Source organism: Gossypium raimondii, chromosome 13 (assembly GCF_025698545.1).
Source record: "Gossypium raimondii isolate GPD5lz chromosome 13, ASM2569854v1, whole genome shotgun sequence".
Lineage (NCBI taxonomy): Eukaryota > Viridiplantae > Streptophyta > Magnoliopsida > Malvales > Malvaceae > Gossypium > Gossypium raimondii.
In genome coordinates, this window is record NC_068577.1 from 55,744,348 (window position 1) to 55,758,102 (window position 13,755).

Consider the following 13,755-nt stretch of genomic DNA (forward strand, 5'->3'; position numbering starts at 1 on the left):
CCCTAAAGTAAAATAATGGGACGAATTTTGGTTGAAACAATTTGGTAAGATATAGTACGGCTAAAATGAGATCCACGTGCATGTTCTGAAAACCACGTATTATATAAAAATAAATATTTGGTATAATGATTTATTTGATCCTCAAATTTTATAAAAAATCATTTTAGTCATTTATTTTATTTTTCGTCCTTTTTTAATTTTTAAAATTGTATTGTTTGTCAAATCACTCAAGATATATAAAGAAATTAGCATTTATTAACTTGCTGATGTTGCGTAAACATGGACCGCCACTCTTTAATTATATTTCTCTAATTACTTTTTTAATGCAAAATAAATTTAAAAATTCAAAATCAAATGAAATGAAATTATAATAAATAATCTAAAAAATCGGACCAAACCGGATTATAGAGGTTGACATTGATTGAAGTTCATAAAATTTATTTATTTAAGCAGTACATTTTTCAGTGAATTCACATGGTCGGTCGATTCCTTCCCTTCTAGGCCATCTACTGCTGCTACAAATATGGTAATACCCAACATTGGTGCAACATTTTAAGTTTTCATTTATTATTTTCGAAAATAAAAATACATTATTCGTATTTGTATTTGACTGTGGTAAATACACATTTTATCTTTTGAGTTTGGATTAAAATTGATATTCAAATTTAATTTTCATCACATATTTTAGTTTATTTTTATAAATATGTTAAAATCGAGATGGTATAAATCAATCATGTTTAGACACGCGATATACATACCATGCCATCAACTGATGCACTTGCCATATATAACAACCTTATTTGTCCACGTTATTTAGCTGAATGGAGTTACAAACATATGGGCTAACATGTGTGACCAAAACCAAATTTGGGTATCAATTTGAAACAAAAAAATTATAGGTACTAACTCGAACATTAAATTTAAGTTTAAGTACCAAAAAGTATATTTATCCTAAAAAGAGATGAGTCTTTAAAATATTAAATATAACTTTTTAACTGAATAAATATAATTATCTGTATATATACCGATTAAATATAAAAGAGTGACATGTAATAAACTAAAATCAAAATCAAAGTTTGATATATACAATTGCACTGAAATTTAAATCGATTTTTGTATTATATTGGTAAAACTACATTTTTAGTCCCTTTCAATTTCAATATTGAACAAATTGGTAATCTTTGTCAATTTTGGAAGTGAGTAACTAAGGGTAATTATTTACAACATTAATGATTTTCGTCAATTCTACATTTTTTTATTGATACGATAACAAATTTAGTCTTCATAGGTTACAGTGACACATTCTGCCAAATTGGTCTTAATTTAACAAATTTAGCCCACAACATTTACACTTTTTTGTCAATTCAGTCATTGGTTTAACAAATTTAACCCGCAAAATACTACACATTTGCAGAATATATAAACATTAACATTGTGATTAATCACTTTCGAAATTTAAAAAGATTAAATTGTGAAAGACTTGAAAATATATTATATTTTGCATAATTAATCGAATTTTAATGTATCCTAAACAAAAACTATAAATATAAAAAAAATTTAAGTATGATTATAAGACGAGAAATTACAGAAATACGAAAATGACACTAATATAATACTTTGTCAGGTCTAATTAAAAAGCAGGCCCATGAATCAGGTGGTTTCAGTATGGGCTAGTACAATGGTGGCCCATAGACGTTTACACTGAATAAAATTAAATTCATATCAAAATAAAATAAATAAATAAACCCCATTCTATTTTTTTTAAAAAAACCCCCCCAAAGATACCTTTTTTTGTAGTTTAGGGTTTATTTATTTATTATAATTTTATAAAAATATAAAAATTTCAAAAGTGTATAAATTATTTCTCCATTAAATCAATCTTAAATAATAATAAAAATATTTAAAAAAAAAAGAAAATATAATTGAATTGATGAAGAGTATATTGATCCCTGAGGTTGGTGGTTAAATGAAATTTACCATGCTTGGAAATTATGTACATCAATGATGATGTACAAATGATAATAATAAAAGACATTTATTGGTGCCATAATTTGTCTCTTTAGTTTTTATTGTATGCCTAACATTAAAACGGTACTTACATCACACTGACTTAATTTATATGGTTGGGGTGGGTGAATTTTCTTTGGTTTTCAAATTTAGGTTCTCGGTTTTATATATGTATTGAATTATCTCATTATAAGTTTTGATCATATCTACTCTTCTTGTCACAATTAGAAGATAATGTGCTTCAACACACTCAAACTCACAATCTCCTTGTATTAGTAACAACGCTCACGCTAATTGAACTAAGACTTCATCGACTTTTATATACGTATATTTGAACAATGGCTTCTCAATATATTCTTTGGTTTCAAATATATACTTGTAATTCTAAAGTTAATTGCACTAGACATCTTTAAATCATCGATGTTATATCAATCAGATCCTTCAATTATTGAAATTGTTAATTTGACTGTCAAATAAGAAACCTTATAAGTATCGTTTAAAATGAATATTGTAAAAATATTTGTTTCGAGGCTTTTGAATCTTTTACAAAAGATTTATTTGTCACTTTCTCTTTTCGGTTTTACTTTAAATTATGCCATATAAGAATTGACATGTCATTTTATGGTTAAATTAATGCTTTAATAATTAAAAGACACGATCAATATAATATTGATAGTTTGAAGATGAAAATAAGAAATTTTAAAATATAAAAATAAATTAAAATAAAATTTATATTTGATCAAAATATATTTTAATTATCAATTCAATTATACAAGAACATCACTCACATTAAATTCTATAAATAAATTTACTTGTACTATTTTTATTTGCTGATATAATTTTTCGAGTTTGATATTACAAGATAATCACACACATTAATTTATTTAATAAAATTATAAAAATAAAATTTAAAATTATATAATTATAATAATATTTATATTTTTTACTATATTGAAAGTAAAAATAAATTTCAATTTAAAACTACTCATACATTTAACCAACAATAACTTATTCTTTTAATAGTTTTTATTTATTTATTTTCAACTTTCATAATTTAATTTTTATTTTATTTTATTATTCCACTTTTCTAAGCTCAAGCTTTCATTTGGTTCATTTTTAAAATATTATTATATATTTTAATTAATATTTAAATATAAAAATAAATTAAATTGGAATAAAAAGTTTTTTCAAACCTGATACGGGCCGAATCAAATGGGCCAAGTGTAGGGCCATCCCATCAACATCAAGTAACAGGTATATGTATAAACTCATCTTTGTTTTTGCTCTTATTTGAAATAACCAAATTTATTTATTTATTTTTCCAGAACCATCTGGACAAAAATAAAAATAAAAAAAATAAAGAAGAAATATTTTACATACTCATGATTGATGATCACCTCTATATATTATATATAGGTTTGGGTTTAAAAAAACAAAACATCAAAGATTGGGGACCATAAACAACCCATACCTATAATTTCCAATAATTATAATCAAAATCACAACTCACATGGTTGCATGTGATTCGAATGGGATTTTTTTTTTTAAAGAATTAATTGCATCAAATGTTCTGGAGTTATGGTTAAGTTCTAAATTGACCCCTAATTTCAAAATATTTTATTCGAGTCTTGAAAGTATTACTTTAGTGGCAATCAAGTTTTTCTATCAGCCTAGTTATTAGTTTAGCCACTAAATGTCAGTCCGGATATGATATAAAAGCATTTTTACCACACACAATGGGGATTTTAAGGCCCAAAATTGAAAATCATACAATTTAGTTCCTTTATGAATAATGAAATTTTAAGTTAATATATGGTAAATTTATAGTTTACCCCCAAAATGAAAAAATATATGTTTAATCCAAGTACTTCACATCATATCTAACTTAACATTTAATGCCCAACCTAACAACATAATAATCTAATTGATATGATAATAATACTTTAAAGTGAGTTGAGATCAATCTAAAATCTAGAAAAAAATAGTTTGAAGATGAAAATGCAATTAACCCATAAATTTTATCCCTTTGATTATGGGGGCAGGGTATCTTTTAAATTCTCTTTCATGTTTAAATTTGTCCTTAAAATTTTATTCAATGTTGAGCTTGAGTTTAATTTTGCTTTCCTTCACCTATCTGGCTGTATTATATGTATATACCCCACTGCGCACTCACTCACCAGTAAAGCAACCAATTTTCATATATATATATATATATATATATTGAAGTAAATTGTAATTGGTGAGTGAAAATAAACCCTACCAACCCCAGTTTTTCCCTCTATAAAGCTGGTGTACATATTATATATTGGTAGAGTGGTCCTTGAAAGTTTTTGGAACACCCTTCTTCTTCATCTTCATCACTATCTGTGTTTTTTTAGAGCTTTTGTGAGACCAAATTTAGTGATTTTTTTCCCCTTCTTTTTTCTTCTTTTAAAGTTCTGATCATGCTTTTCCACAGCTTTCTTGAACTTTCTTTGTTTTCCATCATAAAAGAATTAGCTAATAGCTAGATACATGTATATATATGTGTATGTATATACCATGGAAGCTCAAGAAAGCTGTGGGAGAACATGATGACAATTCAGGACTTGCTTTTTTTCTGGTTTAAGTTAGATATATACACACTGAAGACGAACAAGGTAAGCTTTTTTAAGCTCTCAAAATTATTACCAGTTCTCTTCTTCTTCTTTTTTTTGCTTATATAAATTATGATTCATAATTCTTGCAGCTTTTCTCAGAATAAAGGTTTCTGATGCTGAATTACAAGGTGGGTTTTCCATCTTTTCATGAATATTATATATATATATATATATGTTTTTCATGATGATTTTATACATTTCTTGCCATGCATGAACATGGAGACAATAACTAGACTTTAATTTATGTGAAATTGAGCTAAATCATCTTCTTCTTTAAAAATTTTTAAACACTAATCTTTGTTATTTCCAGCATTTTAATTGATTCAAATTGTTTTCTTTTTTGACAATCAACAAAGTTGATAGTTCTTACTGTTTGTCCTTTGCTCTTTCACTCTAATTACTATGTGGGAAAAAATAGTCAACCTTTGGTTTCACTCTCTTTCGATCCATATAAATATCGTGTTTATATTTTATATAATTTTCTCATTTTTAATAATTTATCTTCTCCTACAATGAGTTTCTTGGGTTCTTCTTGCTCTCTCGGATTGTTTAACCTACATATCTTATATAGGATTAATCCTCTAAGACCCTTTTTTTCTTTTATAACGATAAACCATGCATTAATTCATATCGAATTTCTCATATAATATGTTCACTGTATTTGAGTAACACCATTACTATCACCAAAATTTTAAAATTCCGACCTCAAACATGTTTAAACACATGATAGCATTTAATGTTATCACTATGATATCATAATTTACACAACATTTCGTACATTCTTGAAATGGTGGCGGATTTTTTTTATTTTTAATTTTTTTTGAATACCCTATTCCAATTTTAAGTTTATTGAATATTCATCCAAAAAACCAACATTGGTGGACAAAAGAATAGGTAAGGGACATGCATAAAGTTTATCTACCTCTTCTTCCCACCTACTTTTTCTTCCCTTTGTTTTCATTTGTCTCTTTTTCTTTTTCATTTCGTGTTTAGGTTTCATCTAATTTTATTCCAACGAGTAGATCAATGGGTACCAAGGATTAAATTGAACTATTAAATTTATTGTTGTTAATTAGCACGTATATCCTTTTAGGCGAAGGAAATTTAGTAAATAAAGCAGTGATCTACAATTAAAGAGAAGGGTGAGAAGAATCTAACAAGATATAGAAAACCCCAAAAAAGAAAAGAAAGGGGGGCTATAATTAAGGTGTAATCAAGATTGAATAAGGGACCATTTTGAAAGAAAAAAAAAAGATCATAATTGAGTATGATAAGGAATCTTTACCTAATTCAAAGAAGGCTTTGAAACATACGTAATTTTGAAATGTTTAGCTACTCCTGTTGATCTATAAATTGGGATTTTTTTGGAGCTTGAAAAAATTTATGTTTAAATTTTATTTTATATTTATATAAAGAAGTAAGTGTAATTGGGAAGACAGAGGGTGATGGTGAGCACAGTAGGAAATAGTTAACAAGAAAATAAAAGCAATGGTATATGACTTTTATTTTATATATATAATTTTGCTAATATTAGATATTATCTAGCTTTCATGAATTGCTGCAGTGCAGCTTTTATTTTATTTTTAATTTTTTTATTATTATTCAGAATGAATTCAATTATTGAGAAAGCATGGGGAAAAGGTGACAATAATTCAAACACTTTTATGCATCTGCAATTTACCATTTCAAGCTGCTATATACTCACATTGTAGCTTTTAGAATTAAATAAAGATCATATGTTTTTGTTTATTTTTTATTTTTAAAGTTGAGAGATCTCATGTGATCAGGGAGATTTTAATGATTTCTCATCATCATGATTCTTATTGTGCATTCCTTGGTTGAATGGTGTAATTGCAACTTTAATCTATATTTCAATTTAATCCTTTTAGACTCTTTATTGAATGGAGAATTTTCATTTTTAGCTCCTCTTAGGAGTCGAAAAATCAATTTAAACCACCTTAATACATACATTTTAGCTTTGAGCATCCATAGGCACATACCTCCCAAACACTTGAAAGTGTTATAAAGTATCTCAAATCCAAGAAACAAAGAGTGTGGACGAAATTTCCCATCCATTGGAATACAAGTTGAATTTTCTTTTTGGGTTTTTTTTATAGAGGGGCAATGAAAATAGACTAGTGGTGGCACATCAACACCCTCAAAAGAAAATCATACCCTTTTTCAAGTTAATTATTATTGTCATTAAAAGAAAGCAATAGTGGAAAATTTTCTTTTAAGTTTTTCCTTCTTTTTCTTTTTTATCCCTTTCAAACTATTCTACGCAATTAAGCAAACAATGCAAGTACTAAATCCACAAGTGAGATTTTGTGGGGGAAGGATGAAGGGAGGGCAGCCGTTCATGTTTTTGTACACATTTGAATCGATACATACATCCATTCGTTGTAGTTTCACTTTGTTGTTGTATTCTTGCTATTGAATCCGATGTTGGTGGTCCAAATAAAATGTTGAAAAGTTGAGAGGTAAATGTGAAGATTTTGTTTTGAAAAAGTTTAAATTTAATATTTGCTAATTCAAAGAGTTTAAAGTCGATATTTCTCCATTCAACAAAAGGGATTCAATGAAGGATCGAGTTTGGTTCGGTTCAATTGGGTTTTTTGAACCATTTATACTAATTTGATTCAATTCGAATCCGAGTTTTTCGTATTAATTTTGAGTTTTGAGGTTTTGAATTTGACAAAATGAGGTTTATTTTAAGACATTTGGACAAGTAAATAAAAAAATAATCAAGAACTCTTATATGGATTTTTTATATATTATATATAATTTTCGAGGCATTCTAACTAGGATAATTATTCTGGAGTAAAAAACTCCACAAATGGGTTTAAGATGATGCCAAGTGTTTTTAAATTATTTAATTATTATTTTATTATACTCTAAAAACAAATGAATCAATCCTGACCCACTTGTGAAGTTTTTTACCCCATTAGCGGTGTATAGATCATTACCCGTTTTAACTATTTTAAATATAAAATATTTATTTTACATAATAAAAATTAAATTAAATAAAAATAGATTTCAATTCAACTAAGATAACGATGATCTTTTAATTTGTGCTTTATAAACCGATCAAACACTTTATTTTGGACCAATTTTTAATTTCTCGATTTACTCAACCCTAAATTTCTACATCCTACTTACTCCTAACTAAGTCTCTATTTGAAAAAGTTTTACTTAAATATCACATTCAAAATCGTAATCTTTCTTCTAAAGAGGCATCAAACTTGTTACCATTCTCGGTTGAACAAACACCAGTAACTAAACAATTAATATTCCATACAACTGGCGCCTGTGAACAAACTGAAAGGGAAATGGCAAGGCAAAGCAATAATGGCGCCCCCATGTGTCGTGGGGAAAAAAAAATTCAGTCACGTCGCTTTTAAGGCATAACTCTTTGTTCCAACCATTGGAGCATTAGGACAGCAAGTGAAACTGAAACAAAGCAGGGGCCTGCCCTTTTATCCGATGTGGGAAGTGCGCCCAAGAATGACAAATTGCCAACCTTGTGCTGACTACCAAGATGAAAAGTAATATGTAAATAATAGTTTCGAGTTTGAATTTTGTTGGTAAAATACAAGTAAGTAATAAGGAGAGTTTTGTTTTTGTTTAAGTTTTCTTTCGACTCGATTTCATAGTAATTATGGTTCAATGTGACGATCATGTAACAAAAGATCTTGACCCGAAAAAGTATGGTCAACCATCATCATGACTCATGACAATAGCTAAGCTTTCAATTACATATTTCGAGGTTACGACAGTTTTATAAATATTTTTCGAAATTAAGAACTCGAGCTTATGTCACATTTCAATAAGATGAGAATTAAATCCTCATATCCACGTCCCTTTTCCATTATATATAATTGGTTTTTGCGAGGGAAAGAAAAATTAATATTAAGTTGTTTTATTTAACTGATTTTCTTAATCGAGTTAATATTGAATTGATTTATAACACCGACTCAATCAAATCCGTGTATATATAGTATGGAAAAAAGATATCCAGACATAAACCTAATTTTGCCTGCATACAAACAGCAAAACATGCAAGGAAGAAAAGCAGCAATGTGTGTTACAGAAATTAAGTGTATCAGTTCTTTGCATATGTGTGTAAAATTAGGTACTGAGACACATGCACATGCACATGCACATGCACATGCAAAGGGAAATATCACATAAGATTTATTTTTGTTCAAATCAGCATTCTCAACTTGTGTAAGTTTCTTTAAAGAGAAAGTGATGGAAATGAAAATTGAGATTAATATTATTATAATTATTACCATATTACAGGCAAATAATACAGACAACAAGACAAATGGTTGCAGTGTCTTTTAAGACCAAGATTATTCAACCAGACATTCACAAAACACAAGGCAATCACAGCTTTTTAGAAATATCTAATAATAACAATCAATAATTATTATAATTATATTAATGATCATATCTTAAATCATTTCCTTCCTTTTAACCTTATCAATGCAATATTCTTAAGTTCTAGCTAGGTTCTCCAATGATATACATGCTTGTAGTTATTTATTTATTTTTATTTTTATTATAAATAATAAATAGGTAAATTTTAAAAGAATTATATGAAAATTTTCCAATTATTTTATTAAGGGATGAGATAAAATTTATTTGTAAATTTATTAACATGGTTACTTTTATACTCAAATATGTGTTAATATTTCATATACCTATAATTTCAAAAGCAAAATTTAAATATTCTTACATGTCTATTTCTTTATTACACCCTAAATAGAACATGTGTCATTCTTTTAATTTAGCATAATATTTTTTAGTCCTCCAATTTTATAAAAAAATCTTTTATTTAATTTTTCAACTCTTTTAGTCTTTAAACTTACATTTTTGTCAAATCACTTCAAAATGGAAGGAAAAGTTAATATCTGTTAATTTTTCTGACATGGCATATACGTGAATTGCCACGTGGATGACATGTTAGCATTTAATCAAACTTTATAATTTTTTGAATTTTTTAAAATTTAAAAATTAATTAAATGATGATGTGTCATCCATGTGGCAATCCATGTGTATGTCCCATCAGCAAAGTTAAAAAAGGTTAAGTTTTTCATGTATTTTGGGGTAATTTGATAAATAAAAAAATACAATTGTTTAATGGCTAAAAAAGGTGAAAAATTAAATTGATGGCTAAAATGATTTTTTTGTAAAGTTGAAAGGTCAAATAATTCATTATGCCTTAATTTTACTAACAATATATATATATATGCACTAAAAAATTTTAATTTTGAGATTAAATTTTATTTAAATATCACCCATATATATATATATTAATTTTGAGATTCTTAATGTAATTTTAAAGCTAATAATCATCTAATCAACTTAGTAGAATCTTGAAGATGACATTATTGTAAGGGGCGAACACGAACCGTAAAACAAACACAAAAAACATCAAAAAAGAAACTTATTAGAATAAGATTCTTTTGAAATTGCAATCTCTAAATAACATTGATGCGATCTAATCTAGTACTCAATCGGCATTTATATAAGTACTGTTATTAATATAATTATAGATACATACATACATATATGTGAGCCAGGATTAGTTGGGGGGCAATTAAGACATGCATGGATCACATAATTAAAGTAGTTAGATGGGATGATCTGTACAACAACGTCAACAAACGAACAAAACACTTAGCCTTTTTAACTGGATCATTAACATTTTCTCGTGAATATATATCAGAATACAGCTAATTTAATACACATATATATATAATTCAGATCATTGTACTTTCTTCTCATTGTTTAATGGCTGTCAAAATTAGTACAAAACATTATCCCTTCATTTAGAGTTTTTTTTATTAAAAAAAAAACACTAATTTGTCTATGGTAGTAGCTAGATCCACCTAAAAGGAAGGCACCAACATTCAGATCTGGTTTTTTATTTTTTATTTTTGCAAATATACCCTCACGACAAGACAGCATGTTTTAAAGATACTCTAGAACCCTTTTTCTTACAGCTGAGTTGTCCTTTGTCATATAAATGTATATGAAGAAGAAAAAACCCTAATGTAAGCAAAATCAAAGTGGGGTTTTATAGTAATCAGTATTGGATGAAATGTTAAGGCACGAGCAGATTGATGGCATTGCATTTGAGAACTTAAATTCGAAATCTTAAAAGATGAATATAACAGTTACAAACCCTAAAAATATTAATGGATTTAGGGTAAACTTTGATGAATTGGGTGGGGATTTTTCAAATCAGAAAAGCTAGGCCAAAGGCTAATGCAAGTGGTCCTTAAGGTAGCATTCAATATAACAAGAACTTTAATGGCTCATTATTTGAGCCCTAGCAAACTCTATAATATGGTTAAAATAATTTTTTTTTTCCAACCAGTCAAAACAGAATATTTTAAATGGCATTTATATATGATTGTAAAACTTATAAATGAATGGTATTCAATGTAAGATCAGATCGGTCCAAAACCAAAATTAAGACCGAACACAATTAAGATCCAAAGCTAAACACAGCGAAGACAAGAATCTAGAGACCAAGTTCGAGTCTTAGGATTAACATGCTCTAAATTGTAGCGTAAGCTGTAATTGTATATAAAAGAATACAGAGATAAACATATTCAGATAATGTAAAGAAGAAATGAACATTGAATTTATTAAATCACTGACTTTTTACTTTGACTTTGACCCTGTTTGTATCTTCCCACAGCTTTATTGAACCGCAACAACGTGCTCGTATGTATGCAGCACCATCAACGACAATGAATGAATGAATGATCTGATTACATGAAATTGCAGTTCAAGAAAGCTGTGGAAGAATACGAAGAGAGCCATGTTTTTTGTTCTTTCTTTTCTTTTTCCTCTTATCGCTACCAACCTTTTTCTGCAAAAGAGGAAAAGAAAGGGAAAACCCTAAAGCTTCATAGGCAGCCATGGCTGCAAAATCCAAAAGGACAAAAAGAGAGAGAAAGAAATGGGAAAAAGGGTGAGTTTTCATTTCATAGGGTCGTGTAGGTAATGAAGGAAAGAAGGGTTTATTTATAGGGGAAACGAGTCAGTTTCTCTTTGGCCACCAATCCCGAGAAAGAATATTGGGAGAGAACGGAGAGAAGAGGGGGTGCTCTTAATATTTTACTCAACCCTAGTTTTTTTTGGATAATTATTTATAGGGTTAAATCTATTTATTAGGGCATAAATTTGCCAATTATCTTCGGGATTTGAATTTTTTTTGTCTAAGTTAATTTTTGAATTTGACCATTTTTTTATATTGAAAATTATTTTTTTTGTCTAAATTAGTCCCCGATATTTCTTTGAAAATCCTAAAATTCATGTCACAATATGGGAATAATTGTTAACTTCATACCCCAATATGGGAATGGTTGCTAAGTTTAAGGACTAACTTAGACAAAAAATTCAGACATCAATGTGAGAATATGGAGTTTTGAATTTTAAAATTTCAATCTTCACTAAATGGTACTAGTCATTAATTTTTTTAAAATTATTTTTTTCTATTTTCAAAATCTTATAGTGGCAAATTTATTATCGAATGTGTAATAACATGTCAACTTACTATTTTCACATAATACTTACAAAAATGTCATGTCATTTATTTAACAACTAGTGCTCGAGTCAAAACTGAATTTTCAAAATTTTGAAAAGTATAGGGTGAAAAATGATCAACTTAGAGTATAAAGGCTAAATCTGCACTTTACGCATAGTATATGATTAACAGTAGAATTTGATATAACTATTATCGTTTTGTTCATGACTGAAATTTCAAAATTTGCAAAGCACATAGCCAAAAATTGATTATAGAAACTAAATCCATAGCTTACATATAATATAAGGACTAAAATCAAATTTTGACCTTTTTAAATTCTAGATTTTGTGACTAGGTTTATTTTTCACGTATAGTTTACGTTTTTATTTTTATTTTATCAATTGGGTTGATGTGTGTTTTTATAGTATAGAATTTTAAAAGGTATAATGATTTTTTGGCATGTTAGGAAAGTTAATAAGCGTTAGTTTTTCACTCATTTTGGAGTGATTTGACAAAAACGAAAGTTCAATGACTAAAAAGGCGAAAAATTAAATGGAAGACTAAAATAACTTTTTATATAAAGTTGAAAAGTCAAAAAATCATTATACCTTCTAAAATAAAATATAAAGAAACAGAACACATGATAATTTCTTATCAAATAAAAACACATTTTATCATCAATATACCAAATAGTAATATTTTAAAAATAAAAATATAAATTATAAAAATAATTAAATTATATTTTTACTATCATAAAAATAAAAAAATTAACTCCGCGGCTGAAAGTAATTTGTAAACCTTTGTATAGTTAGAAAGCCGAAAACGATTTGTTTGATTACGCTTTACCATAACGTGGAGAATTATCTTAACATTATTGTTGTATATTTTTTGTTAAATTAATGAGCGGCTGGGATGCATATTGCCGGATCTAACGGTGGATGTTACCCTAGTGGGGGCAAACACGTGGGCCCACTTTAGATCTGTCCACACATTTGGGACTAATTAATCGCCCACGCGCTTTGACGGCTACTAAGGTTTCTGTTTCCAATTCCGAATCCGGTGACAAAGTCATCGGGATTTATTACAAAGGGTAAAGTATAAAAATGGTTACCAAACTATTGACTTTATTCTATTTCGATCACTCAACTATTATTATTTTTAATTTAATCACTAAACTTTTTGAAATTATATATTTTAGTTAATTCTCCCTTTAGTTGTTGTTAGTTGCGTAATGGTAAGCTGACGTGGACTTTTTTATTGGTCTAATTAATAATAAATTTAATCCTCAATGTCTATAAAATTTATCATTTTAGTTAAAATTCTAAAAAAATTAATAAATTTAGCCCTCAAAATTTACAAAATCACAAATAAATTTAACATATATTGTTTTAAAAATTGACATTTACTATTTAATTCTTTCTAATTTATGTCACTCAGGCATTATCGTTGTTGGCAAAATACGAAGCTTAAAGTCATTGAGTGTCCAAGTTTAAGTCTCATTATACATTGTTGTCATGTGTGGATTTTTGTCCTTAATTATTCGTCCGTTTGTGTTCTATATTA

General features: G+C 27.6%; 2 long non-coding RNA genes across 2 annotated transcripts; one reads left to right on the plus strand and one right to left on the minus strand.

Moving 5' to 3' along the window:
- The first annotated feature begins 4,261 nt into the window (after nucleotides 1-4,261).
- On the plus strand, nucleotides 4,262-7,191 carry LOC105782941 (uncharacterized). Its single transcript, XR_001129949.2, has 2 exons — nucleotides 4,262-4,646; nucleotides 4,736-7,191. It is a non-coding gene; the product is annotated as an uncharacterized LOC105782941 (long non-coding RNA).
- Nucleotides 7,192-7,686: 495 nt separating this feature from the next.
- On the minus strand, nucleotides 7,687-11,767 carry LOC128036075 (uncharacterized). The gene is made up of 2 exons (XR_008192933.1): nucleotides 11,530-11,767; nucleotides 7,687-8,176 (listed from the first exon to the last, which is right to left on the minus strand). It is a non-coding gene; the product is annotated as an uncharacterized LOC128036075 (long non-coding RNA).
- Nucleotides 11,768-13,755: the final 1,988 nt, after the last annotated feature.